Source organism: Danio rerio, chromosome 10 (genome assembly GCF_049306965.1).
Source record: "Danio rerio strain Tuebingen ecotype United States chromosome 10, GRCz12tu, whole genome shotgun sequence".
NCBI lineage: Eukaryota > Metazoa > Chordata > Actinopteri > Cypriniformes > Danionidae > Danio > Danio rerio.
The window spans coordinates 7,660,127-7,678,481 of record NC_133185.1 but is presented as its reverse complement, the minus strand read 5'-3'; the positions used below and the strand labels follow the sequence as shown (position 1 = coordinate 7,678,481).

Sequence of the window (18,355 nt, the reverse complement as noted above, 5' to 3'; positions counted from 1 at the left end):
GACGCTGGTCAATCATTGCTTTTGAAAACACTATCGGTTGGGTTCAAGAAAGGAGGAGGGTGGGTCAGTTGATCGGTCAGTAAGTCAGTCAGTCAGTCAACAGCAGGCTCTGGTGGATTTCTGCGAGACAGAAATGACGGTCAAGAGAAATTTGAGAAAAAGCATACATAACGATCGCTGGTGGACTTGCGTACACAAAAACTGCAAAAAAAAAAACTTGCCTCCTGGGACGTATTTGCAGCTCTACAGTAATGTATACAGAGGTACACTTTTTTTAAAAAGGCTGCCGCAAGGGCTTTTCTTTTTCTGGATTGTTTTAGATAACAGTGGGCTGGATTTATGGAAGTGGATAGGACGCTGATCAATCGGTGCTGTTGAAAACACGATCGGTTGGGTTCAAGAAAAAAGGAGGGTGGGTCAGTTGATCGGTCAGTGAGTCAGTCAGTTAGTCAGTCGACAGCGGCCTCTGGTGGATTTACGCAAGACAGAAATGACGCTCAAGAGAAATTTGAGAAAAAGCATGCATCTCTAGTGGACTCGCGTAAACAAAAACTGCAAAACAAAACGTGCCTCCCGGGACGTATTTGCTGATCTACAGTAATGTATACAGAGGTACACTTTTTTTTTAAAAAAGGCTGCCGCAAGGGATTTTCTTTTTCTGGATTGTTTTAGAAAACACAGTTGGCTGGATTTAGGAAAGTGGTAGGAGCTGGTCAATCGGTGCTGTTGAAAACACTATCGGTTGGGTTCAAGAAAAGAGGCGGGTAAGTCAGTTGATCGGTCAGTCAGTCAGTCGACAGCGGCCTCTGTTGGATTTAGGCGAGACAGAAATGACGCTCAAGAGAAATTTGAGAAAAAGCATGCATCTCTAGTGGACTCGCGTAAACAAAAACTGCAAAAAAACACGTGCCTCCCGGGACATATTTGGTGCTCTACAGAAATGTATACAGAGGTACGCTTTTTAAAACAAAAGGCTGCCGCAAGGGCTTTTCTTATTCTGGATTGTTTTAGAAAACACAGTTGGCTGGATTTAGGAAAGTGGTAGGAGCTGGTCAATCGGTGCTTTTGAAAACACTATCAGTTGGGTTCTAAAAAGGAGGGTAGGTCAGTTAATTGTCAGTCAGTCAGTCAACAGCGACCTCTGGTGGATTTACACAAGACAGAAATCGCTTGACGCTCGAGAGAAATTTGAGAAAAAGCATACATTACCATCTCTGGTGGACTCGCGTAAAAAAAAACTGCAAAACAACTAGCCTCCCGGGACGTATTTGGTGCTCTACAGAAATGTATACAGGGGTATGTTTTCAGAATGAGGCTGGGTTGGATAATAGAGATGGCTGCTCAATCAGCTAAAATATTGCAGACATTAATTTTTAATGTAAACATGACGGCCAATATATATTGAATCACCATAAATTTTTGAGATCATGTCTATGTATTGCATGATAACTTCATACATTGATAATTGTGACAGTCTGGCCTATACAAAACTACATTTTGGGTACTTTTAGAATGACACTGTTGAAGCAGAAGCACCCCGCTGTTGTTAAACGTATACTCAAAACACAATAAAAATGTCCAGGAGACTGTGTGAGTGTCTGTACAGTCTATAAAAATATCCTCAGCAATGAAATGGTGTGAAAATGCATGTGTAGGTTGAAACGCTCGCAGCAGTTGAGCTCGTCTCAGTGTTGTGTGGCATACGGCGCAGAAAAACACACAGACAGGTCAATGCACTGCTGCTTAGAATAAACCACCAACAGCTTCGACCGATATACATGCCATGGATGATGAATGCGTTTCACAGCACACACTAAAAACACTTTAAACTGGTGCTCTTTTGTGAAAGTCAACATATTAACTTTTATTTTACATCTACAGAATCTAGAGAAAATCATGATCTTGATCAAAATGAATCTTGATTCTCACTTTAGCCAGAATCATGCAGCCCTAATCTCAGCCATGTGTAATCTACTGGTTGTTTTAAGAGTTAAGAAGCTGCAGAGAAATGCCTAAACGCCCATCCTTGGGTTCCTCTTGCTTACAGAGGCTGACTTCATTCAATTTTGGTTTTCACATAAAAAAAATACTCCTAGTGAACAGAAAGAAAACAATTTACTATTACAGACAGCAAAATATACAGCGTTTATTTAATTAGGGCTGAACAATATATCGTTTGAGCATCAATATCGCAATGTGTATCCGCAATAGTCACATCGCAGGATCATATGAGTTATTAAAGGATAAATAATGAAGATATTATTAAATAAGATTTTTTTTTTTTATTATTTATACAACGATGACCATGTTGTTCTTTAATTTCTGTAATTGAATACTGTTAGAAATCATAAAGCACTGTTCAATTGTTTATTTTTGTTTATAATTAGTTTTACTTTATGCAGATGCATGGCATAGAAAAACACTTGATCATTGTGGTCTATCAAAATTAACGAAGCCTTTCCATATAGAGCTATTCAAATTATCTAGTGTAATTATATTAATATCCCAATATATGTATGTGTATGTGTATATATATATATATTTATATATATACATATATATATATATATATATATATATATATATATATATATATATATATATATATATATATATATATATATATGTATATATATATATATATCGTAGCAAAACAAAATATTGCAATGTCAGTTCTTTTCCGAACTAGCAGCATTTTTAATATGCACTTTTAAGGTACCAATATGGACCCTTTAAGTAGAAATATGTACCTTTTGAAAAGGTACCAGCCCAGTGACAGCCTGCATACCTTTATTTCTGAGAGTGTACAATCTTCCAACCTCAGAAATAATGCCATGTACGCCTGTCTCGATGCTCACCATATCAGAATTTGTTAAAGAAAAATACAATTTCAGTAGCCATTACTCACAGGCTTTCTGCGGGTTTCAAGTCAAATTTAAGACTATTAAAGACCTTTTTCAGACCATGAAGATTAACATTTTAGACTTATACAGGGCTAAACGTACTTGCCCTATCTAATATGATTTGCTTATAGTTCTAATTAGTTATATCTTAGCTATATTTTTAAAATAATAATGTCAAAACAAGCAGACCCTAGTTATATACATATATTTTATGGTAACATAACTATTAAACATAATTAACAACATAAAAAACACTCAATGTATAGGTTACACTTTATTTTTGATGGTCTATTTGAGTCTTACTAAACTGTCTGCTTAATATCTGTTGATACTGCTGCTAAACAAACATTTAACTGACTATAGGAAACTTTGCAAGTACATGTCAACTTACATTAACCCTAACCCAACCTAACAGTCTACTTATAATCTAATGAGAATTAGTTGGCATGTAGATGCAGTGTAACTTAAGTTCAACAAAGGACCAAAATAAAGTTTGACTGATGTATGTACAACAGAAGTTTTATTCGGGTGTATTTGCTGGTGATTGGATGTGTGTTAAATCAATTGGGTAGCTTTACATAAATGAAAATCAAGACCGGTTTATAATGTTTTAAGACCTACTGTACAAGACACAATTTAAGTCAATTGAAGACATTTTAAGACAATGCGGATACCCTACTATTATAAATAGTGAAATATTTGTGCTGATTGGTATTTTTGTAGATACTGTGATGTTATGTTTCACGTATGTTTTGTGGTGTTTTGTTGTTTGTTTGCTTTTTCGCGTTCTCTTCTCTCTCTTTCTAAGTGTATCCTGTCCTGTTTTAGTTGTGCAACCACTAGTCGAAGGGGCTGTCAATCACCATCGTGAGTCAATCGCTGAGCCAATCAGGTGCTGGTCAGCACAGTATTAAAGCCGTGTGCTTGAGCTGTTCTCCAGGAAGGCTTGGCTCACAGCCAGACTCCTCACTTGTGTCGGCCGGCCTGTTAATTTGTGTTTTGCTTTGTTTCATTACTGTTGCTGTGTTCTAGTTTTCTCTCAATTAAGTGATTGATTCATTAGATACGCTTGTGCAGCTCAATTTAGTATCTATTGAGAAGTTGAATGAACTTTTATGAGAATTGGATTATATGAGATCGTGTTTTGCTAATGGTTAACAGTGTGCACTTTACGAGAACTCCAATAATTTGAGCAGCTATCTCTATTTGTTAGTTAGTTTATTGAGGAGTTGCCACATGTGTAATTATGTTTTGAAGTAGTTATGAAGTTTAGTTAAGCAACATGCTGAAGATTACAGTTTTGTTTCTGCATTTTTCTTTGGTTAGTTAGTTTAGTGGGTTGGGGTTTAGTTAGATCATTTTGTTATATTTATTTCTTTGTTTTGGGAACACCCCTGTTTTCTTTGTTTAATTTGATTATTTAAAATTACATTTAAATTACATTTTCCTGTATTCGTTGTATGGGTTGCGCCTGGAAGGGCAGTCGCTGCGTAAAAACTTGCTGGATAAGTTGGCGGTTCATTCCGCTGTGGCAACCCCAGATTAATAAAGGGACTAAGCCAACAAGAAAATGAATGAATGTATTTGTTGTTTGACATTCTCTGTTTAATAAATACTTACTTTTTGTTTCACTTAGCCAGCAGTTGTCTCCTCCTTTTTTATCCAGTTTCATTAGAGACTTACTGATTGACATTTCATCCATTTAATATCTTAATAATTTAAACATGTAACAGTGATATATATTATTATTTTTGAAATGAAAGGACAACATTTAATTGCCTTTTTGAAACAGAAATATTTTGTATTGTTATAAATATATTTCACTTTTCATACATTTAATGCATAATTGCTGAATAAAAGCATACATTTCCTTCTTTCTGAAGAAGTCCAGTAGCTCTGAATGAACCATCTGCCAAATTCACAATTGTCAAAAGTGAAACTGAAACCTTAAACAAAAAAAAACTTTTAAAAATCTTTGGGTAAAAACTGTTTTAATTACGCGGGTTATTGAGTGATTCATTGGACTGGATCTGACACAGATTAAGAAGTAAGTAATGGGAGCTCTCCCTGTGGACCGATGAATGAGCCAAGATTATTTCATCAATTCATCTCATTAACAAGAATATCAATATTTCAGGAACATTGGACAGGGTTACCTTCAACAACCAGCTAAAGGTCACATTTAGATTTCTCAGAAAAGGGTTCAGCACATTAAGCAAAGCGCTCCTCCTGGATAAACCCAATGCAAAAGTGAGAAACCTGGTGGAAATGCAGAATGAAAGGGGCATGTTCACCCTAAAATGGAAATTTACTCATACTTTACTTGTTTCAAATTTTCCAAATTGTTTCAAATGAGTGTCTTGTGTTAAATACAAAAGAAGATGTTTTTAAACTGGAAACTGCTAACCATTGACTTCCATTTTCAAAATATTTTATTTTGTGTTCAACAAATACTCATAAAGGTTTGGAGCCACTTGATGGCGAGTAAATAGTGAGTAAATTGTCATTTTTGGGTGAACTATCCTTTTAGTTCCTACACCGTGACAACTTAAAAACCATCCGCAATTCTGAGGTTAGTGGGCTTGACAAACCACCTAGAGAAAACACACTTTCATCTCTCTGTCATTTTAACCAACACTTGTAGCAGTTTTGTACATTTATCTATATAATACATATGTCTCATAAAAAATGTGTATGTTATGATCACCAGCAATCGAGCGGCTGCAGGTAACATGCAGATCGCAAGAAACTCCAGTCATGCACCGCTCACACACACCTGTTCCAGATTCCCCTGATTGCACACAAAGGCTATATACACAGCACACATGAACACGTCATTGCTAAATCTTGTGATACTGTTTCTGAACATTACGACACATTTCCCCTGCTTTGTCTAGCCCGTTTAGACCCTCGCTTTGTTTTATTGTTTATCCCTGTCTGCTGCCTGCCTTCTGACCACTAACCTGTGTATTTAACTACAACTCTGGATTTGCCTGCATTAGGGTTCGGCGATGTCATGTGCGACGGACAATGGCATTGTCGTCATGTGAAAAGCCGGGGGAATGGGGGGGATGTCTGAATATCACGTTTAACACCTATAGTGAGACGCAATCCAGCAGTACATACTTGATAAACTGTCTGACGTGCACTGCTCCCTATCTCTGGAGCTCAGAGGAGCCCATGACAGTGTGTGGCTGTGTGTGTGTGTGGCTCTGCAGTGAGCACCACTTGTGTCTGTGTGGTCACGTGTTATGCGTTTTCAGTGGACGTAGGGCTGTTCAGAAATGCAAGATAAAACACGATGTGGATGTGGATCCTTTTCGTTTTAAAATGCCATTTTAACACTAAGACGTAAGCCTGAGTGTGTATTTTTTGCGAGCGGGAATGCGACGGCGGCAGGGCGGAGGATCGGCGATGCCGACTCAGCATCGTGTTGTCTATAGGCCATCAGCGATGGACAATGGCATCGCCTATCGGCCTATCCCTAGCCTGCATACATCTGTTTTCTTCTGAATGTGACCGTTGCTTACCTGACCATTCTCAATAAACCTGCAATTATATCCGCACCTCCCTTGTCAGCATCCCATTTAGATTGCAGAATAAAAGTGACTATGTTCTGTAGTGGCAGGTCACACTTACCAAAATAAACAGAAAAGTCAGGAAAAAGCAATCTGTGCATGTCTATTAAGTTTATTATTAGATTTGGACATCATAATAAAATCGGCCTTTTTTGTGGAGAGTTATGCCACAGTATTTTCTATAAATATAATAGCATGCCTCTGAAATGAGATTAAAAGCATGGCTGCATTGTGTTCTGTGAGGAAGAAGAGGCTGAAAGGCTTTCTCCTCTGTTTGTGTAAAGTAGCAGTTGCCTAAAGATAGCCACTGCGATTTTCCATCTATTATACAGTTATTAATCTTTTGACCTTTGATTTAACACTTTATTTTCAGACCGATGAACTGCGTCACATCGCCTGCGTTTATAAACCTGATATCAGATAATCATTCTTGAAGCATGAAGCAATGAAGACAAACTATCTCTAACAAATGAATCACTTGATGCTTGTGTGTGTGTAAGCATGTGTGTGTGCATTCTTAGCTCTGAACCAGAAAGAGAACACTCTAAATGATTTGGATCAGTTATCAATCTCACCAAAGGAATGTGTACTAATTATTGAACAAGAGAGACAATTCAAATTGATAATTAAGTAGTGCAATAAGGACAATTCATTAACCCAGGTGACTCTTATGGCGAAGACACAAGCAGCACACTTTAAAGGCAAAACATTTGTTAGGTTAAAATGGAAATGCAATCGATTTGGTGAAAATGAAGGAGGTTTATATTTCGACTGAATTCATCTCAGGTCGCTGTGTCTTACCCTGAGCTTGGCAAACACCTTCAGCATTAACTGTGTTGAGTCCAGCGAAAATAGTTCTGATAAGAATAGAAGCGTCATAAGTGTGTGGCGGTAGTGATTGGTGTCTGATTTCACGGAGGCGAGCAGTAACCCGTGTCTCCTTTTTAAAGCCCAGACTTCCAACAAATTTAAAGATCGCAAAGTTCTCAAGGGTTTTTGGTATACTAGGACATTACTCCCGTAAATCACTGACAACAGTTCAACAGTTCATCTTACCACAGTGTATCTTCAATTGGTGCTGCTTGATTATAAAAAACTGAATTTCTTTTTTACAGACAGATTTTTTCAACACATTTCTAAAGATAACAGTTCTCAACTAATTTCTAATAACGGATTTATTTTATCTTTGCCATGATGACAGTAAATAATATTTGACTAGATATTTTTCAAGACACTTCTACACAGCTTAAAGTGACATTTAAAGGCTTAACTATGTTAATTAGGTGGACTAGGCAGGTAAGGGTAATTAGGCAAGTTATTGTATAACGATGGTTTACTCTGTAGACCAGGGGTTCCCAAACTTTTCAGCCCCTGACCCCCAAAATGACAATGCCAGTGACTCGCGACCCCCAATATCCTCTGAGGTGGTTATAAATACAGAAACCTTGCATACAATGGTGCACACACACCAATAAACCCAAGTCTATTCTTCGTTTCTGTTTTTTAATGGATACAGTGCTGTAAATGGACCAGAAAGTTCAACCTGGTGTTATAAAATCAATCCGCTGCAACTGATGCTATTGCTGTGTATTTAATATAATGTACCCCAGGGGTCGCAATCCAATAGAACAGGGGTGCTCAACCCTGTTCCTGGAGATCTACTTTCCTGCAGATTTCAGTTGCAACCCTGCCTGTAGTTATCAAGTGCTGTTCAGGTCCTTATTAATTGATTCAGGTGTATTTGATCAGGGTTGGAGCTAAACTCTGTAGGAGGGTAGATCTCCAGGAACAGGGAAATATAAGCTATTATAGTAACTATATAGTATATATTTTTTCTCTTCAGTAGGTTATGAATAAAATATGGTAAATCTTGTGGTTTAATAAAAATAAATCGATTTTTTGGAAATCACCAGGGAACCCCCCTTTATTGTCCCACGACCCCTCTTTGAGAAACACTGCTGTAGACTAAAAAAATAGCTGAAAGGGACTAACAATTTTGACTTTAAAATGGTTTTTAGAAAATTAAAAACTGCTTTTATTCTAGCTTGAATAAAACAAATAAAACTTTCTCCAGAAGAAAAAATATTATCAGACATACTGTGAAAATTTCCTTGCTCTGTTAAACATTGTTTGGGAACTATAAAAAAAAAATACAAAGGAGGGCTAAAATGTTTGACTAGATAGATGTTGGTAACTACTAAAGAAATCTATATATGCAAAGAAAACAATAATAATTAGTTTACAAATTAAGTTCTGTGTAATAAAATAAGACACAAATGAAAAAAATATTGAACACATGAAGAAAGGAAGATGCAGAAAGGCAGATGAAATCTAAAATGATCCAAAACACAGCTAAATAAACTCTCAATGGTTTCAGAGAAAGAGAATCAGACTGTAGAATGGCCTGACTTGAATTCAAAAGAAAATCCAAAATAAAGATCACATTTGATAGATGAGACCCACAGAACCGTCAAGATTTTTTAAACTCTGTTGAAGTCTGTAAAAAATACACCTGCATGACTTCATTCTCCACACGAGAGGCTGCCATCACCAAAAAAGCTTTTATATAAAGTATTAAACACATATCAGTAGTTCAGTACTTTCTCCTTGTGTCATTCCATTGTTGTTACACACACTTTTTTTCAGATTTTTTTTTTGTTTTGATATATTTTTATGCTTGTATTTTTGGGCTTTTACCAAAATCTGGTTCAACTTCATGTCAACAAGTGCTTTAGAATATTTTTCAAGTGTTGGATTCTTTTCCCCCCACTGTATATATTAGCTTATATAAGTTAAAAATATACAGTTAAAATCAGAATTGTTAAATCCTTTTTCAAATTTCTATTTTTAATTTTAAATATTACCAAATTTATGTTTAACAAAGCAAGGAAAATTTCACAGTATGTCTGATAATATTTTTTCTTCCGGAGAAAGTCTTATTTGTTTTATTTTGACTAGAATAAAAGCAGTTTTTAATTTTTAAAAACCATTTAAAGGTCAATATTATTAGCCCCTTTAAGGTATATATTTTATGTTAGTCTACAGAACAAACCATCGTTATACAATAACATGCCTAATTACCCAAACCTGCCTAGTTAACCCAATTAAGTTAAGCCTTTAAATGTCACTTTAAGTTGTATAGAAGTGTCTTGGAAAATATATAGTAAAATATTATTTAGTGTCATCACGGCAAGGTTATAAGAAATTAGTTATTAAAACTATTGTGTTTAGAAATGTGTTACAAAAAATCTTCTCTCTGTTAAACAGAAATTGGGGGGGGGGGGGGGGGTGGGGGGCTAATAATTCAGGGATATTAATAAATCTGACTTAAGCTGTATAATTCCTTATATAATTTGATATTACACTTAAATTTCTATTACATTCTATTTTATTACTATTACACTTAAATTTCAAAGTTCACGAAATTTCACAATTCTCAATACAAAAGCAAAAAATATATAAATCTGAATCATGATAATTATTGCTCAAAATTGCAATGAAGATTTAAAAAAAATATTTAATGTTTTTGATATTTTGATTTTTAATATTTTTGTGCTTATATAATTTTCTATTACACCTAAAAATGTCAAAGTTCACAAAATCTCACAATTCTCAATACCAAAGAATGGGACGAACAAAAAAATAATTGATTAACAAAAAGTCTTTCAAATTACACACTGAAAATCCTAATAAGTTGACTGAACTAAATTAAGTTTCCTCAATTTAACCGAGTAATGGAGTCTCCCAAAACTTGCATATTTAAGTTTATTTAACTTGCCAGTTTTGTAGACTATACTTAAATTGTTCAGTTCACTAAACTTCATACTTAAGTAGATTACTTTTTTTTATTTTAAGCAACACTAAGTAGCCATTTATTCACATTATGATGAATATTTATACCTGAAGCCATTTGTTTTCCAATTTAAAAAAAGACCTTGTACTTAAAAGATTGCACATATTAGAACTTTACAGTCAAGTCTACATTTCTGAAAATAACTTACCTTTTTCAAGTGGTACATAAGTTAAACTAACTCATTTTTAAGTGATAGGACCAAAATGCTAAATTTTAAGTTATGTTCAGCCAACTTAATTGTTTAAGTAAAGACAACATTAGGGTTTTCAGTGCAGAAAAGAAAAGCAATTCAATAGACTAATAATATTATTTCATCCCTGCATGGATGTAATGTCATTGATTTATTTGTCTGTATGTAAGTTTTTATGTGCATGGATGTTGAAACAGAATGAGTGGTGTGTTTGAAGTGTGTGCAATGTCTCTCACTCCCTCCCTCCCTCTCTCTCTCTTGCAGCACTTGATTGGGGAGCAGCTGCGGGAGATTGTGTCGTGAGCAGGAGCGCTTAAATGCTGTTGAGAAAAGCAATGCAAGGGAGCTTATGTTGGGTGATGTCGTGAAGCTCAGTGGTTGGTGCCACTGTTGTTTTTTGCAAAAGTCCCTGCAATTTGAACCATGCAAAAAATCTTGTTATGTGATTTTACTGATTTTCATTTAAAGTGCACCTAGGTTACCCCTTTTTCAGATTTATTATGAGTCTCCAGAATGTGTCTGTAAAGTTTCAGCTCAAAACACCCATCAGATCTTTTATTATTCCTTTTATAAGATTCTATTTTATACATTTTTGCACTGGGTGGCAGTTTTGTCGTACTGCACCTTTAAGGCTAGTCCTCCACGCCCACTGTTTCTACATGCCTTTCTGCGTGCCTTAATCTCCTCCCTCGGCTGCGTCAGATAACAAGCAGACTTAAAGGAAGCAGATCTCACGTAGCGTTTGTGAGAAATACTACAGTAAGAACTTTACCAATGAGTATTTGATGCATTTGTTGTGTTAAGTTGCAACGATGAGTCACACACAATTTCGTTACAAAGTTCACGCGCACACACACAGATACACACACATACAGAGCAGAAACACAGACAGTGCACTGTTTTTGCACACAAATGTGACAGGATACAGGTAAATATCCACTGTCTTCTATCATAATTGTTCTGACACGCGGCTGTGCTGATGAAGTAAATCTGAGGTAAATCACTGTAATTCATTACACACATGCACTGCTTTAAAACATTTTAAACTTGTAAAACTCACTCTTCTCGATCACATTTGATGATGATTGATGATCCTATCAAACTGGACTGACCATTTAATCCAGGTTGCTTTGCGCCTGTCCTCCTATGTTGATACGATTATACACAGGACTACCTGGACATGTTAATACGCAGCTGTCAATCAATTCGGTGGGCGGGGGGATCGCACTCCTACATCAAGTTGCGGTCGGTCTGAAAACCGCTCCAATTGGTCCACCATTTTTATGTTAAGTTGGAAAAAAAATGACTGGGTGTGTTTATATCAGCCCAATATAACAGCATATACACTATACCTACACATATGTCTGTCCAAACAGCTTGAAAAGTAGATTTTTCACCATAGGTGCCCTTTAAAACTGAGCTTAGAGAAGGGAAAAAAAGAAAGCTCGACATGGCACAATAATAGTTTCATCTCAATTAATGTTTTTTCAGAATTGTTGGAGGCCAAAATCGAACTTAAAATTGGAATTCAATTAATTGCACAGTGCCCCAAACTGAACTAGACCAACAAATACTACAGTAAATGACAGATCAAAATGTATGAATTCTTTGATAAATACTGTATAAACGTGTGCAACAATATGCAGAAGTTAAAATTCAAGATAAGAAGACAAACATGTAGTCAACTTAAAACTAGATTTTAGCTTTTTGTTTGCCTGTGAAAATCTCATGACACTAGCTAGATTTTATGCATGATGCTATGCAGTTGCTAGTGTTTGGGGTGGTTGTTGAAGTGTTGTGCATGGATGCTTACTAACAATAGACATAAGTACTCAAAAGAGTGATATTAAAAAAAGAGTGACTCTACAGTCTCTATTTCTAGACATGGTTCAAGTCTCTCCTTATAAACAACAAAGTTTGAAGCTGAGCTTGCATGCCTGCTTGCTGGAGAACGACTAGTCCTTTCAATTCCTGTATGAGGTGGATATTTTGTTCTCTTTGACTCATTGGATGGAAACGGTGCTTTATTTGCACACATTTTATGCGATATTGCAGTTTTATGCATAAAGTTCATTCACATTTTTGGATGGAAACATAGCTATATACTCCCAGGATGACATAAATTATGGGATCATTTTATTTTAAGCTATTTCATTAAGGCCCTTTCACACTGAGGGTAACTAAATGGCATTAAAGTTGATCCAATGGCACTCTTGAATCAAAACACTAGATTCCTATTATGCTACTCACACCACAAACTGACCAGTTTGGATTTTTTGTGTTCCGTCCCCTTGTGATGAAATAGGTTGCCCAGTTATAATTGAGTTTTTAGATTACATGCCCAGAGCTGTTCCAGTTGCACGAAAGGGCAGGACTGGCGGTGCTTTAGCACAGATAGTGGATTTGAAAACCAATATCTTGTAGGCAACAAAGAAACGTGTTCCGGAAAACAATGAATGTAAAAGTGTTTGTTGAGAACAGAAAAAGTTCAGTCAAAAGTCACAGCAACTACATAAAAATCAACATAATATGCAAGGAATTGCAAAGAAACTCGGATGAAGATAGGTTTAATCAAGTCATAAGCATGATAGGTTGTGTCTCTTATGTAGAATTAATACAGTGGACAAGGTTCAAGCCAACTGGAAAAAAATAACAAGATACATACAGTTGAAGTCAGATTCATTAGCCCTCCTGAATTATTAGCCCCGTTTATTTTTTTTCCCAATATCTGTTCAACGAAGAGAAGATTTTTTCGACACATTTCTAAACTAGAGCTTTCAAAATGTTAGTTAATTCATTTGAAATATTTGATGTGTTAAAATAAACTCGCAATCAACGCAGTTGCAGTTTTTTTAATTTCCTGTTGTGGCCGATGTGTGTTTAACGTGCAAAGAAATATGGATAAGACCAAGAAGCACTTTTAGAGGGAAGGTTTAGGTATATGTAAGTTAATATCGCATCACCAGGCTATCCAGCATTTCCTCCAGAGTTTCATACAATTTTGGGTGTTTCATTTTTAATCTTTAGACTTAAACAGCAGTTAAGCAGTTCACTTTCATTCAGCAACATATTGTTCAAGCCCCCGTGATAATTATTAGATGAAAATATGAAGTAAGGTCTGCTGGAAGAGTGCTGTTTTAATGGAATTTGATAAAAAAAAAAAGGTGGGTGGTCCTTTAAGGTAATCAAAAATCGCTGCTTACATGGTCGACTCTTAATCAGATTATTAATTAGAAAATCTGAGTATTTGTGTCGGTAAGAGGTGTGAACCTATACTGGTCTCATGGTTCGGGTTACGATTATGCTAATGATTCAGTTCGGTGCATTACGGTGCATTGACGATGCTTTCCATACACAGTGTTATATTTTGCGGGGCGGCTATGACAAGCTGTCTGTATAAACACACACACACACACACACAGAACCACACTGTCTCTCATTCACACACATACACAAACATAGACAGCACCAAATAGCACTATATCGGAGCGGTATTGTGAGACCGCCCACTCCTGTTAAAATTACACAAGAGTTACCGACCGCTCCCGCGCTTTATTCAGAAATTTATTCCCGCGCCACATGAAATCTGGTCAGGCCCCATGACAATGCACAGGTACAGCCGAAGGAATGCAGACATTTATCCAGAAGTATCGATGTAACAGCCAAAAGGGAAAGAGAGGGGAGGAAGTCACGCCAGCAGCCGAGAGGAAAAGTAGGTGCACGCCAGCAGGTGAAATGGGCCAGAGAGAGAAACGGAGTTTACTTTCATTCACTCAATCGCAGAGAAATAGGGGCTTCTGCTGTAAGTGCCAGTGAAAGACTGTACAGAACACACAAACACACACAGGCAGTGAAATTGTGCACAGTTTCTGCGTTTTTAAGTAGTTGGCGCCTGGAGTGTTTTAAACACCCGCGCTCACCTCCCTCGCAACAGAGCGCATATGAGATAAATGACGTCAGTACATATTAACCGGTTATGATTATTACTGAACCAATACCAAATTGTCCGCGTCTGCATTGCGGTGCACCGAAGAAACAATTAATTGTGACACCACTAGTGTCCATGTAAATGTACTCTGTGAAAGTGGCAGATGATATCGCAAGCTGTCAAAGACAGCCCATTCCTCTGCCTTTAAATTGATTCCATGCGCCCTCAAATGTTTCATTAAGTTTGACGTGTTTCACCCTACACGCAACTTTTGCAAAGCGTCTGCTTCACGTTGCTGTGTCAGAATCCTTGCTTGCAAAATACAAACATACTTTAGAACGCCTAGTTTAAGCAAATTTGATGAACGCAATCGTGCGTTTGATGAATCTGAAGGGAGTCGCTCACCGGGTGCGCTGTACAGCATGCGTTGTCTGTGTGTGTGTCTGTATGTGTGTGTTTCCAAGCAACAAGCGCAAACGCCTGACATCGCTGACGGTCTCTTTAAGGCAGTCTATGTGTATTCTATAGTCTTTGCGGTGACTGTATCCCTCAAAGTTGTTTAGAATTAAATGTTTAGAGATGGTGTGACCAAAGTGCTAGCAAGAAGTCTATAGTTTTTGGTACGTGCCTTTGATGCACCCCTTGGCTACATTGTCCCCCGATAATGTCAATAGACTGGACTGTCTAAGCAACTATCTAAATGTTAAAGTTGCAGTAGGTGATCTTTCACAATGCTAACAGCTTAGCATACATCTCTGAATCACAGTCCCTCCCCTGCCGTCTAGAGCCACGCCTTCTAGAACAGCAAAAGAACCCTCTCTCATGTGTTAAAAGCAACTAGTGCTTGTCCGCGGGGGTGCAAGCCAAACTGACATGATATTTCAGAGTGAATATTTAGAGTTGCATGGTAAACAATATAGGGAGAGACTAGGCGGAATAGTGCTACTTACTTGTGTTTTGTTGTTAAACAAAAATCTACACTAAAGATGCTGTAAAAGGTCCCTATGAAACTGAAAATAGTCTTATCAATCTTTTATCGGAAGATTTTAGTGGCTGAACAACACTTCTGTGAAGATATAACCCGTTTGTAACAACATCACATCAGTTGCATGAAGCTAAAATAGTTTTAAAACAAAACATTACCTTTCTAAGAGAAATCCTTCAGCCACTGTTTCATCCTTTTCCCAGCGTGCAAAGGTAACTCCAATATTGAGTCAGGTTTTTAAAAAGTTTTGATTCAGCAGGTTTTTACCGATCTCGCGGGCGCGCGCACCCTCTTTTGTGAACGCGCAGCACCAACAGCGGTCGGCGGAGCTGCGTACAAACGGCTGCGCAGTTGTTCAAATCTGCATTTGCTGACAGACAGTCTGACCTGCTAATCGGAATTATGAGAGATGACAGTCCGACTCTATTTAATTGGATGAACATTTTTTAGTTTTATGCCTTACCCAAAATATAAAAATACATATAAATACATTTAGATCATTTACTATAATCATTACTATTATACTGTGAAGAGACTTTCAACCAGCACAACAAAAAATGCTTCTGAAGACAATCACCAACTGCACCTTTAAGGAGGATTAAGCAAAATTGTTTCTACTTTATAATTAATGTTTTCAACTCGCAATACAACTTTACAATGAGTACAATTGTTTGTATTCAATACTTGGTTTTTTATTATAATTTTCCATATTTGCAATGCCTGTATTTTGGATTTTTTTTTGTAGTCCACTTAAAATCCAACATGAAAATAATTTTTGTGTTTTATTGGCATTGATTGTTTTGAAATTCATACCTGTGTTTTTATTTATGGAATAAATATGGCTTTTCGTGATTAATCATGATTAAATTACAAAAAAGTTGTGATTAATTAGCTAATTTTTTTAATTAGTTGACAGCCCTATTCTACACATAATAGTTTTAAGAACTCATTTCTAATAACTGGTTTATTTTATCTTTGGCATGATGACAGTAAATAATATTTGACTAGATATTTTTCAAGACTCTTCTATACAGCTTAAAGTGGCATGTAAAGGTCTAACTAGATTAATTAGGTTAACTACGCAGGTTAGGGTAATTAGATGACTGTATAGGGATGGTTTGTTCTGTAGACTTTCGAAAAAATATATAGCTTAAAGGGGCTTATAATTTTGACCTTAAAATGGCTTTTAAATATTTTTTAATGCTTTTATTCTAGCTAAAAAAAAAACAAATAAATCTTTATCCTGAAGAAAACAGATTATCAAACAAACTGTTAAAATTCCCTTGCTCTGTTAAACATCATTTGGGAATTCTGACTTCAACTGTACATAAAAACAACCCAGAATTATAATATACCACAATAATAACAGATAACAATAAACCACTAATACACAAACCAAGCTCAACAATAGTTATTAAGACTATCAATAACTTTCAGTCCCCAAAGGAGTCTTAGAGTTAAGCTGATCCTCTAACAAATACATGAAGATATTCAGCGACGCTGTCCTTCTCATGAACACAGAGTGATTGAACACTATGACAGGCATGAAGTGTCCTCTGAACACCAGTTGTGTCGCAATGATCCACCGTGTCACAACTACAAAGAAGGCGATGATAATAAACACAGCTATATATAACGGTTATACACTGGTAAGCTAGCAAATTTCAATATGTAACTAGAGCAGGCTGAGAAATTAGATATTTGATAGATATCAAAGCTATTTAATACTGCATGAGATTTGTGACATAGTGTTCCGCACAGCTCTTCACAGCACTGACACTGATGCTTTGAAGATTACTGGAGTCTGTTTTCATAGTCATTCTGAGATGCTCTTATCAAGCTACTGATTCAGAGCGTGATATATCTGTCCTCAAATGGATAGTTTGCCATTATACCATTATACAGCATGGATGAGCCAAAAGAAAATTCCGTTCTGAATAAAAATCACTACTCTGAATCTGACACAACTCACTACTCTGTTTGTCGGACATTTTTTTTAAAATAAAACATTAAAAAATACTCTGAAAATGGCTTGAGTATGTAAATGATGTTTTTTTTCTTTTTTTGGGGTGAACTATTCTTTTAAATAGTGAAGAAAAAAGTTTTGCTCAAATAAAAACTATTCTTGTACTATGTTATAGGATAAAACTTTATTAAAATGATTTCAGTGACTAATAATATCTGAAAAGTGGCTGCACGGTGAGGCAGTGGGTAGCATGTTTGCCTCACAGCAAGAAGTTCACTGGTTCGAGCCAAGGCTGGGTCAGTTGGCGTTTCTGTGAGGAGTTTGCATGTTCTCCCCGTGTTAGCATGGGTTTCCTCTGGGTGCTCCGGTTTCCCCCAGTCCAAAAACATGTGGTACAGGTGAATTGGGTACGCTAAATTGTCTGTGGTGTATTAGTGTGAATGAGTGTGAATGGATGTTTCCCGGTAATGGGTTGCAGATAGAAGGGCATCCGCTGCGTAAAACATATGCTGGATAAGTTGGCGATTCATTCCTGGATTAACAAAGGGACTAAGCGGAAAAGAAAATGAATGAATGAATGAATTAAAAAATAATATCTAAAAAGTATTAAGATTAGTGGTGGGCTGTTATCGGCGTTAACATGCTGAGTTAAAGCAAGACTCTTATCACAGTTAATCTATTCTCAAAGTTGGGTTTTGATCTGGGTCTGTTCTACGCAAGCTATGATGACTTTCACCTTGATATTTTAGCGCGAATGTATACCTGACCGGTGAGCCATCTGACAAAAAAAGTGCCCTTCTGAATCAAATCAGCAGGATGCCTGACTTTAACTGCAGTTCGGCAGTTTTACTATAACTCATGAACATTTCATTCATGCCACGTGACAAACTGGGGTATTACACGCAAATAAGGAGTAGGGACTGGTGAGAGTGTTTTATAATTTAACAACGCA

General features: G+C 36.5%; 1 protein-coding gene across 11 annotated transcripts in view; it reads right to left on the bottom strand.

The window, feature by feature from the left end:
- The window catches only part of psd3l (pleckstrin and Sec7 domain containing 3, like), a 243,279-nt gene that overhangs the window by 70,014 nt on the left and 154,910 nt on the right, over window positions 1-18,355 (bottom strand). For 4 of the 11 annotated variants that reach the window (XR_012386108.1, XR_012386110.1, XR_012386111.1 and 1 more), the window contains one exon: window positions 4,301-7,880. The exons of the other annotated variants lie outside the window; for them this stretch is intronic. The gene's annotated coding sequence lies outside the window, so the exon portion shown is untranslated. Of the gene's footprint in view, window positions 1-4,300; window positions 7,881-18,355 lie in introns of those variants that run through there. 11 annotated transcript variants of the gene reach the window in all.